This window comes from Lolium rigidum, chromosome 4 (genome assembly GCF_022539505.1).
Source record: "Lolium rigidum isolate FL_2022 chromosome 4, APGP_CSIRO_Lrig_0.1, whole genome shotgun sequence".
NCBI classification, from domain to species: Eukaryota; Viridiplantae; Streptophyta; class Magnoliopsida; order Poales; family Poaceae; genus Lolium; species Lolium rigidum.
The window spans coordinates 26,204,430-26,215,748 of record NC_061511.1 but is presented as its reverse complement, the minus strand read 5'-3'; positions in this window follow the sequence as shown (position 1 = coordinate 26,215,748).

Here is an 11,319-nt window from a genome sequence, read left to right as displayed (position 1 = left end):
TGCATGTATCTTCGTAACCTCTAAACTTAGAGGGCGGACAACCTTCTTTGCTTCGTACGTACCGGCGGGCAACTCGTTATTCTTTGGAAACATATTCTTCAACATTTTCAGCAAGTTTTCAAATGCCGAGTCAGCTACACCTGCCCGTGCCTTCCATTTCAAGCAAATCCAAGTGTGCAGCCCAGACTTTTGCGACCATCATCGCATCCGGGTGCAGCCGCCTTCCCGTGATCCTCTAACATGCGATCCAAATTCTCCTCTCTTTTCAGTTTCGCAGCGTCTCCGTGCATCAGCAATGGTCCGACCAAGATCATCAACGGGATCATCACGTGCCTCTTCTTCACCTTCCCCTTCACCTTCCCCTTCACCTTCAAGCATCCTCCATGAAAGTATCACCGAAATGAGCAAGATAGCTTTCATCGATGAAATCATCCCCTTCTTCATCTTCTTCCATTATAACCCCTCTTTCTCCATGCTTGGTCCAACAATTATAGCTTGGCATGAAACCGTGCCGAAGCTGTGCATGTGAACATCTCTTGAGGAAGAGTAACCCTTCCGATTCTTACAGCTTAACACATGGACAGATAACAAAACCCCCTGCTTGTTCGCATTAGCCACTACGAGGAAATCTTTCAAACCCGCATCGAACTCGCCGGAGAGTCGGTTACCGTACATCCATTGTCGATTCATCCGCATTATTATAATATAAAATATATAATTAATCATCATGCATTTGTTAAACTAACTAGCTACAAACAATATAAATTAAACAATGAACTACACACATGCATATTTTATCAACGACACATCAAAGGTTCAAGTTGCTAACCGCGATCGAGGAGGAAAAATAAATGAGAAAGCTCAAGTGTGGCTCCAACACTTCATATCATGTTTGTTTCATGCTCTTGGGGCATTTCATCAAACACCTTATGTGCATAAGAGGAACCAAAAGCAAACCTAACACCCACTTGTGAAGTTTGTGAAGAGAATGGCTCCAAATGGCTAAGTGTTGGCTGTCTGGATGGGTATATATAGGGGATGGGCTTTAGTCCCGGTTGGCCCGGCCAACCGCGACTAAAGGCCTTCGGACACTTTAGTCGCGGTTGGCTCGGCCAACCGCGACTAAAGCCCCCACATGCACCGGCTGGCCACCGAGCGCCCTGGGCCCAGGCCTTTGGTCGCGGTTCGCCTCCCGAACCGCGACTAAAGGTCCCATTAGTCGCGGTTCCTATAGCTTCGCGACTTATGGGGCTCACCGGGAGCCTGTTTTTCTACCAGTGCCGGTTCGACGTTCAAGCTCTAAATTTAAGCCCAAATACACCCAGCCTCTTCAACAACATAACGTCCAGAGCAAGTTAAGACATTAAGGATATCACGCATCCAAATACAAATAGCAATAAGAAAAAAGAAAACAAAAATCTTATCGAAACAATCAGAAACTCACAGACGCAAGAGCACCACCAGTGGTGACAAGACCTAAAGATTTTAAAAAGCCTCGACAAAGGGACGGCTCAGGTGCTCCAAACACCATCGTCGTCCAGTCTAACCTGGTTAGATTATGGGTTTTCATCCCACAAAAGGTCAAATCTCCAAAACAATATCTTTAACAAGGAAACGATTAGAAACCAGCTATTGCCAGGTACGTTAGCCTAAGGGCTTTCACCCTGGAAACTTACTCCGCCCAAAATGGAGTCGGCCGAAGCCGCCGCTCCCACTCACCGAGAACACTGCTGCAAATTAGAGATCACCCGATGTTCAATATTCTCCCGATCCACTAAAAGAACTCCCTGGATACTTCATCGTCTCTTGACTCAAACCGAGTATGCTAGATATAAATTCCAGAGTCTATCCAATCTTCTTCAAACATGTAGCTGAAATCTACAATTTGTGTAGGATGACCGGTTCATGTCCTTCATAAAACATCAAGCGTTAAGGCGCATCACCGCTCATGCGTACAGTGTTCATACTCGCTGACATCTACGATTCGCAGGATATTAGTTCAAAACCATATTGGGATATGGCATAATTAGGCCCTAGGCCCCTAGGTACGGCCCGTAGTACTTTTCATAGCATCGTCAAAGAGTAACAACCACTCTCTCTGCTAGTTGACCACTCTCTCGTTTAAAGATGTATCCAGCATAAGTTTGCGATGAAAAAAGGACTTAGATGAAACCAAAATGATCAGTGCAAAAAAGGCTAGTGCTGTCAAACATCCCAACACCGCAGCACATAGCTTGATCATGATAGAGGACTTCATGTCGGTAAGTAATTGTCAATAAGATTCTATGTACTACGGCTAATTTGCAATTATATTGTTTGTTCTTCAAATGAGTTTTGATTTTGCAGGTTGTACCACATTGAGCTGATAATAATAAGAGGGCCGCCTTCATGGAGTTGGTCAGGAATTGGGTCGGCGAAAACCCCGATTTCAAAGCCGTGGGCAACCGGAACAAGGTCAACCGCGGGCATGAGGGAACACACACTGCGGAGAGCAGCAGCACCGATCGCTATCGGGACCGTTTGATACATATAAAAATGGAACAAGCTGCATTTTTCTTCGATGATATGCATAACATTTGTTTTGTGATACAGGGGAAGAAGTTCTGGAGGAACTTGATGAGATGGAAGCGTGGGAGCACATGAAGCTGGTGACGCCCGGTCCGAACGAGCCTCGGCCCGCGCCTGCCAAGTAACTTCGGCAAGGCCAAAGAGAACAAGGAAAAATACTACGAGGAGGGCCAAGCTCCATCCTGAGGTGGAGGACCCTATGAACGAGCCGATCGATGAGGTGGCGATGATGGTGGCGGGGGGCGGCCAGCCGCATGGCCGTCCTGCCTGCCTTGCTGGGGGTTTCAAGCCTGAGAGGAAACTTCACGCAGATCAAGGCTACCCTCCCCTCCGGCGGCTACGGTACCTCCTCGCGGACTACATGCCGTTCTCGGGGAGAGGTAGATGTAAGTCATCCACATTTTCATCCTCTGTTTTGACTCTTGTTCCAGAATGGCTATGTTGATGAGACGCATTATTTCTGAAATTGTAGGCTCATCTCGAGGAGGCCTATGCAGCAGCTTATGAGGAGTATCTCGAGAAGGTTAAGGAGCATGACCTTGTGAAAGATACCTACTTCCATTGGTCGAGCAACTAGATGGCGGTAAGTTTCAATCTCTATGGTTGCAAAATATCATAAGTCCCCTTGTTTGAACCTGACATACCTCTCTCCTTTCTTGCAGACTTTGACTCGGTTTATGATGACTGGAGTGCGAGAGGAAACACAGCCAGAGCCACCTCATCTGGGGCCGACGCCAGTGTTCCCATCGAATTAAGGAGGAGTTCTATTGCATGTACAAGCGTCAGCGTCAGGTAAGTTGCTAACTTGGCTAAGTTGCTAACTTGGTGTTACATGGCTAAGTTGCTAATCCCTCAAACATGTAGCGATTGGGAGAATCCGGGAACGTCTCTGCTGATGGTACACCGATGCACCCCGGTGGCTGTTCTCCTAGTGTTTATGGCGCAGCTCGGCATGGTTCTACTTCCGATGGCTCTCGTCGTGGTTCTACCTCCCCGAGCACCATCGAAATAACTTTCCCTCGCTTCAACTCAGACGAGCTGCGTGAATACGAGCCTCCGGGTAGATCATGATAGTTGCTACATTGTACTAGCTACATGATGACACATGTCATCTTTGTAGTGGATCCCGTGTATGTACGATGGTCTTGTATGCTATATTTGTGCTATTTGTGGGATTTGGTGCTATAGGGTGATATATTTGTGCTCTATGGTGATATATTTGTGTTGTATATGTTACTGAAACATTCAATGGTATTTCCTGTGCATTTTCTGCGATTTTCTGAGCCAATCGAACCAAAATGGTAAAATTCAGAAAAAACTGGGCACGGCTATCACCGTCGGCACATACCCGCAGCTGTGCCAAATGGCTGGGTCGCCGGCCCAGCCGCGCGCCAAAATTCCCAGTTTGAAAGTGCCCACGTTTCGCGCCGTTTCTGGAAAAAAAACTGAGTAACTGTGCCGACGGTGACACCGTCAGCACAGGCGGCCCAGCTACGCGCCAAAATTCCCAGTTTGGAAGTGCCCACGTTTTGCGCCGTTTCTGGAAAAAAACTGAGTAACTGTGCCGACGGTGACACCGTCTGCACAGCCTAACGTGCATCGCCGGTGTCGTTACGCCGTGGCGGTCGAGGAGCGCACCGTGCCGACGGTGGCACGGCCGATGGCCACCTTCCCAGCCGTCGGTGCAGAGTGTGCCGACGGTGACGGTCTGTGCCGATGGTGACCGTATCTGTGCCGACTGGAGATGTGTCGACCGTGCTGTGCCGACGGTCACCGTCGGCGCAGACGGTGCCAACGGTGAAAGGAGCTGCGCCGATGGTGTGGGGTCGTCGGCCCACGGCCTCTTTCCCGTAGTGTCACGTACTCTGCCTAATGTCGTTTCTGTTTTCTAGTCTGATTAAAAAAAATGAGATATTTGATAAGCTTTCAGTGTCACAGCTATGAGCTCAAGGCAAATGCACTATTCCAAAACCGTTGAAGATGATCTGCGTGAGAGTACTAAACTAGTACAAAGCTTTCAATGTCACGGCCATGAGCTAGAGGTACACTATTCCAAAACTATGAACGGCTGCCTGAAGTCTTTGATGGTGCAGCTCCTGATCCGGGTTGCAATACCCTTGTGCCAGAGAGCAAACGTGGGGTAAGAGCGAGTGACATCGAGCAGCTCAAGGCGGGGACAGTGGTCGAGGAGGGCGAGAAGTAGCTCTTTCTGGAATGTGCCGCCCCACAGCGTGAGACACTGCAGCAAAGGGAGCTTCTTGATGATCCCCGTGATGAGTTCTCCGTCATCTATGTAAGGCCAACCTGCGACGAACAGGTCCTTCAGCAAAGGCGCTCTGCAGGCAATCGATCACGAGAGTTAGTCAGGTACAATAGGATTTAATGAATGAATTTTCACCGGTTCAACTGATTGTACGTGCCTGTTGGCGAGGTGGACGAGGACGTCGGCGTCCACGTGGCCTGTGAATGACTCGCACCGGCCGGCGCTGAGCTCCACCGCGGCGCGAGCCATGGCCTTCCATCCTGCCGGAGGGCGAGGCCGCTCGCGCCAGTCCCACAGATCGCCTTCACGCAGATCGATGTGCCGCCACATCTGGGGCTCCTCCAGGGCTAGCCGCGGCCATGGCGAGCAAACGAGCCCTGCGGCGCGGAGCATGTCGATCTGCGGGAGTTTGCTGAGTATGATCCATAGGACGTCCCGGGGCAGCGATGCCCAGTCCCTCCACTCGTCCGGCGAGGTAACATGGTCCTCGCGGCGGCGGCGCGAAGACGAAGTGGCGGTCGCGTAGGCTAGGGTTTTTCTTTTCCTCTTCTTCGTATCCATCCTAATTTTATTTTCGTGGAGAGGGGCCTGTTTCTATATGGGAGAGCAATGATTCCCGTACAGTTTAGCCATGCTATGCAAATCATATTCTAAGAGCATCTCCAACAGGCGCGCTATATCGCGGCGCGCTAAAACTAAGAATCCGCGCGCGGTAAACAGATAGCGCGCGCTGTGCCGTTTTTTCCTCCGCCGGACGCGCTAATATGCAGCGCGTGCGCGCGCAGGAAAAATGGTCCTCCGGCAGGCGCGGCAAAATACAGCGCGCGCGGGCGCGGAAAACAGATTTGTAGACTATTTTGCATTCACAAAGATCAAATAAACACACATAATTGCATTCACAATTCATGAAACAAATGACACAAAGTGCAACAACATCACATAGTTCAACAAGGACACACAAAATGACGTAGTTCAACAATGACACACGACATATGGTTCAAATGGACAAAGTGGAACACATAATGCATATCACAAATGCATATCACACTTCCGCATTTTCCAAGTCAACACCTTCTTCTTCCTCCTCGTCATCTTGGGTTGAAGGAGGAATAGTAGCATTCATGGAAGACACGAAGCCTCCCGGTGGTGCTCCCATACTCCCATACACACCACTCACGGAGCCTCCCATGGTCCCTCCAAACACTCCTCCATAGCTTGGTCCTCCCATGCCGGCCATGCCTCCATAGCCTCCCATGCCGGCCATGCCTCCCATGGTGGGCATGGGCATGCTTCCCATGCCGGCCATGCCTCCCATGGTGGGCATGGGCATGCTTCCCATGCCGGCCATGCCTCCCATGCCTCCTCCAAACGTCGGCATGCCTCCTCCAAACATGCCTCCTCCAAACATGCCGGTAGTGGAAGTGTTCATGTTGGCTACCAACAATCTCTTTTTGGCCAACACTTCATCGCGAAGAAGGTTGATGTACTCCTTTTGCCTCTCATCCATATGGGAAGTATCCATCAAGAAAAGCTTCCTCTCCTCCTCCGCTAGGCGTGCATGCTCCTCGGTGGCTTGCCTCTTCTCCTCCAAAGCCAACTTCCTCTCCTCGTTGGCGGCAATCCTCTCCTCCAAAGCGGCTCTCCTAGCTTCAATAGCATCCATAGCCTCTTTCTCCAAGTTTCGTTGCATCTTTCTATCTTCATTTGCTTGCAACCTTGCATTTGCAATCCTCTCCATAGCCATGGCAATGTCATCATCTCCGGCCTTCCTTCCCTTCATTTCCTTGGCGGTCTTCCTACCATGCACATTCCTCCGCCCATTGTTGACGGAGTGAGGAGTGGAGCTTCTCTTCTTCCCTTCATCACTTGAATCATCATCATCGATGATTGTTGCATCACCGGTAGCATTGGCCGCCATAGTTGCCGCATCCAACTTGCCGCGCGTCTTCCACTTCTCTTCATTCCCTAGCACTTCATAGCAATGATGCAAGGTGAATGGCTTGCCAAGAATCTTGTTGCCTTTCTTGTTCTTCTTTCCCACATCCCTAAACAATCCTTGAGCCATGGAGTTCTACACATATGCGGAAAAGAAAATAGATGAGCCATATGAAGTACAACCGTATTCTTCTCATATGAGCCATATGGTGAACATAGTAGAATGACTTACCCTATCATTCTCATTAGTGCCACTTGGATTGAGAACATCGATGTTGGCTTGCACGCCCGCCCATTTTTGGCAATCGGTGTTGATACCGGACCAACGGGACCGAAGTGAGCGCATGGTTCGCTCGATCCCACTTGTGTTTGTGTTGAAGTACTCCGTCATCCTCATCCAATATGTTTCTCTTGTTTGATCGGTACCGGTTGTTGGATCCATTCCAATTGTCAACCACGTCTTGCAAAGCAACTTGTCCTCCGCTATGGTGTAGTTGGCGGCCCGGCCGGGAGGGCGAGGTTCAATCAACCCTTCTCCTTCCTCATCTACATCCTCATATTCCTCCTCCCCATCGGCGGCTTCATCGTCATGCAAGAACGAGGATCCAACATTCATTGTCTCCATGAATGCCGCATCATCCACTCTACATTGCAATGAAATTCATTACCATCGGCTAGGTATGCATGTAAACCACAATTCGACAAAAAAGTAGTGTTTTTTACCTCTCGGGCATTTCACCATCCACCATATGTGCGCCCGCGCGGTTGCCGGACGGAGGCGTCGGCTGGGTCGGCGGAGGAGGAGGAGGAGGAGGCGCCTGGTTCGGCGCCGGAGGAGGAGGCGGTCGGCGGGGACGGGCGCCTTCGCTTTCTTCGGTGGCGCGACGGCGGCGGGGCCGAGGTGCGGCCGTTTGGTCGACGGCGCCTTCCCCTCCTCGGCGCGGGCCGCGCGTTGCCGGCGCCCTGCGCGGCCATCCGCGCCGCGGCGCGCCGCGTGCAGGTGCCCGCGCGGCGGGACGAAGAGCGCCCGCGCAGCGGCCCGTTGGGTTCCCGGCGTCGGCGCCGCCGCTAGGGTTTGGCGGTGGCGCGGCGGAAGTGGCGGCGGCGGAGGGTGTGACAGAGTAGGGAGGGGTTGGCGGGTTGCCGGAGGGTCGTCCATCGTCGGGATCGCCGGCGGCGCGCGGAGACGACGGATTGGGCTCGGGGCAGCGACGCGGAGGCGGAAGTTTCAGCGCGGCGGATTTTTCGCGCTTGGACGAGCGATGCCGCGCGCTGTAGCCGACGCGCCAGATATGCCGCTCCGGATTGTGCAAAACGCCGCGCGCCCTAAATTTTTTACGGCGCCGCGCCGTTTACCGCGCCTGCTGGAGCGCCACTTTCCCTCCCGCGCGCGCTATATCGGACGTTTTTATGCCGCGCGGCCTATATAGCGCGCCTGTTGGAGATGCTCTAACCTTTTATAATCACGCCTGGATTCTTTGCATCGATCTGGAACGTTTGTTTTGGTTTCAAATAGGACAATGTATGATTGATGGCTTGACGACGCTTATCCAAATGAACATGCTTTGCACCATGCATGATCTTTCTCGACATACTTGTCTCATGATTTTTTTTTAAAAAAAACCTTGCTTTTTTATTAAAAAATAAACATGCGTTGCACAGTCTCACCCTAAGAAGAAAAAAAAACATATCACTACCAGAAACTTGGCTTGGGCCTTAGCCGCTAAGGGGTAAATGAAATTTCTGTGGGCCGACGACCCACAGGAATAGTGGTCCAGGCCTGTCGGTTCCGGAGAACCTACAGAAATATGCCTTTTACTGTGAGTTCATTTGCAACCCACAATAATATACGTATTTTTCTGTGTAAATAAATAGAGGTCCAGGTCTGTCGGTTCGGGAGAACCTACAGGAATATGTCTTTTCCCGTGAGTTCATTTGCAACCCACAAGAATATGTGGGCCTTGGACGCGAAGGGGTAAATGAAATTTCTCCAGGCCTATCGGTTCGGGAGAACCTACATCTTTTCGTGTGAGTTCATTTGCATCCCACAAGAATATACGTATTTTTGTGTGTGCTAGAAAAATACGTCGGCTCAGTCGCGTTTCTGGTAGTGTATACACTTTCGAGGCTACATCACCTAGCATTCACAATTAGCATTCATTAAACATCACCGCTTGTGCCTACACATTGTTCATACCTAGCATTCACAATTAGCACGACGGAAATGAATCCAGCCCTCGCCACGTCCATTAGATTAGTTGTTTAAAACCACATTACAGGATACGGCATAATTAGGCCGTACGGCTCGTAGTACTTTGCATGGTACTGTCAAAGAGTGTTAGACTATGTATAACTTTTGTATACGTGTAGTATCATTGTAACACACCTATTATATATATAATGTGATAGGCCACCCCTAGAGGGTTGAGCCGGTTCCCCCAATTTTATTGTCTCACATGGTATCAGACTAGTTTTTGGTCCTACGCTTCCGCCACCCTAAACCCTAGCCGCCGCCCACCTCCATCGCCGCCCGATCTTCGCCGCCGCCATGGACAGTGCGGCTACCTCCGGCTCCTCAACCGCGGGCTCCCTTCCGGCCTCGCTCGCGGCCCTTCTCTCCCGCTCCGTCGACCCCGCTGCCCTGCAGCAGCCTCCGATCGGGACACGGAGCGTCGGCTCCTTCTTCTCCAACCCGCATGCGCTCATGGTTACTACCTCCGGCGCCTCTTCGCCCGCTTCCTCGGCCGCCGCCCTTGGGTCCCTGGCCCTCGCGTCGACGGATGGGTCGCCGGCGTGGACGGTTGGATCCTCCGCCACCGGGCCTGCCTCGGTGCACCCTGCCCTTACGGCGTCCGCGCCTCCGGCAGGGTCCGCATCCTCGACGGTGCTATCGCCTTCTGTGGGTGTCACCTCTGCGCCCCTGCCCGTGCCGCCCGTCTCTGCCCCCATGGCGTACGCGCCCCCGGCAGTCTTCACAACGGGCTCGTTGCCTCCGCCGTTTCACTTTGGCAACCTCATCACCGTCAAGCTGTCGCCAGACAATTACATCTTCTGGCGTGCGCAGGTCCTGCCGCTCCTTGGGAGCCATTACCTGCTTGGCTACGTCGACGGCTCTCTCCCTTGCCCTCCCGCGCTGGTGGACAGCGTGAACGGTCCGGTCTACAATCCGGCGCACCGTGTTTGGATGGGGCAGGATCAGGCGAACCTCTCCTCAATCCAGGGGTCGCTTACCCCGGCTGTTGCTGGGCTCGTTGTCTTTGCCAAGACGTCTCACGAGGCATGGACCATCCTTGAGCGTTCCTTCGCGTCGCAGTCGCAGGCTCGTGCTAGTGCCGTCCATCGTCAGCTTGGTGAGTGTGAGAAACTCGACACCACGGCCACGGAGTACTACAACAAGGTCAAGGCCCTTGCCGACACGCTGGCATCCATTGGACAGCCGCTCACGGACTCCGAGTTCAACTCCTTCATCGTCAATGGTCTTGATGAAGAATATGATGGCCTGGTTGAGATCATCAATGAGCGAGGGCACTCCAATCCTATGATGGCCCATGAGATATACTCCCGCCTTCTTCTTACTGAGCAGAGTGTTGAGGCGCGCCGTGCTAGCCGTGGCCGTGGCTCTCCCTCCGCGCATGCTGCCTACAAGGGCGGCTCTCCCGCATCGGGCGCCCCGACGTCCGGCAAGGGGCCCGCGCCGTCCTCGTCCGCGACTGCTCCTCCTTCGACGCTGCCTGGCAGTGGGGGCGGCGGGTCTGCCAGCTCTGCGGTCTTGATGGCCATTGGGCGTCCAAGTGTCATCGTCGCTTCCAGGAGAGCTTTCTTGGGCTTGGCAATGATGGCCGGGATACGCGCAACAATGCGCGTCAAGCTGCCATGGCTGATCGCCCCGCCCCGCCTCCGAAGTCTCAGGGGCACACTCAGTCCTATTCCGTTGATCCGCATTGGTACATGGATTCTGGGGCAAAGGAGCACTTGACGAGCGAGATGGGGAAACTCCACACCACCGAGCCCTACCACGGGTCTGACAAAGTCCACACCGCCAACGGAGCAGGTATGCACATCTCCCATATTGGTGAAGCATCCCTTCTCACTAGCCATGCAAATAAGAGTCTTCAGCTTCGCAATGTTCTTAGAGTACTGATGACCCACAAGTATAGGGGGTGTATCGTAGTATCTTCGATAAGTAAGAATGTCGATCCCAACGAGGAGCAGAAGGTGTTGACAAGCAGTTTCGATGAAGGATTCACTGTAAATGCTCACAGACAAGTATTCAGGGGGTTTTGATGTAGCAGATGAATAAAGTACGAGTAAGTAAAGTGCGAGAGTAACAATTGCAGCGAGTGGCCCAATCCTTTTTAGCACAAAGGACAAGCCGGTTTGTTTACTTATAATGACCAAACGTTCCTGAGGACACACGGGATTTTAGTCTAGTGCTTTCGCTACATACGGCTAATTAATCTTCATTGTTTTGATAAGTGTTGTGTGGGTGAACCTATGCTAATGTACCGCCCTTCCTAGGACTAATACATACTTGTGATTATACCCCTTGCAAG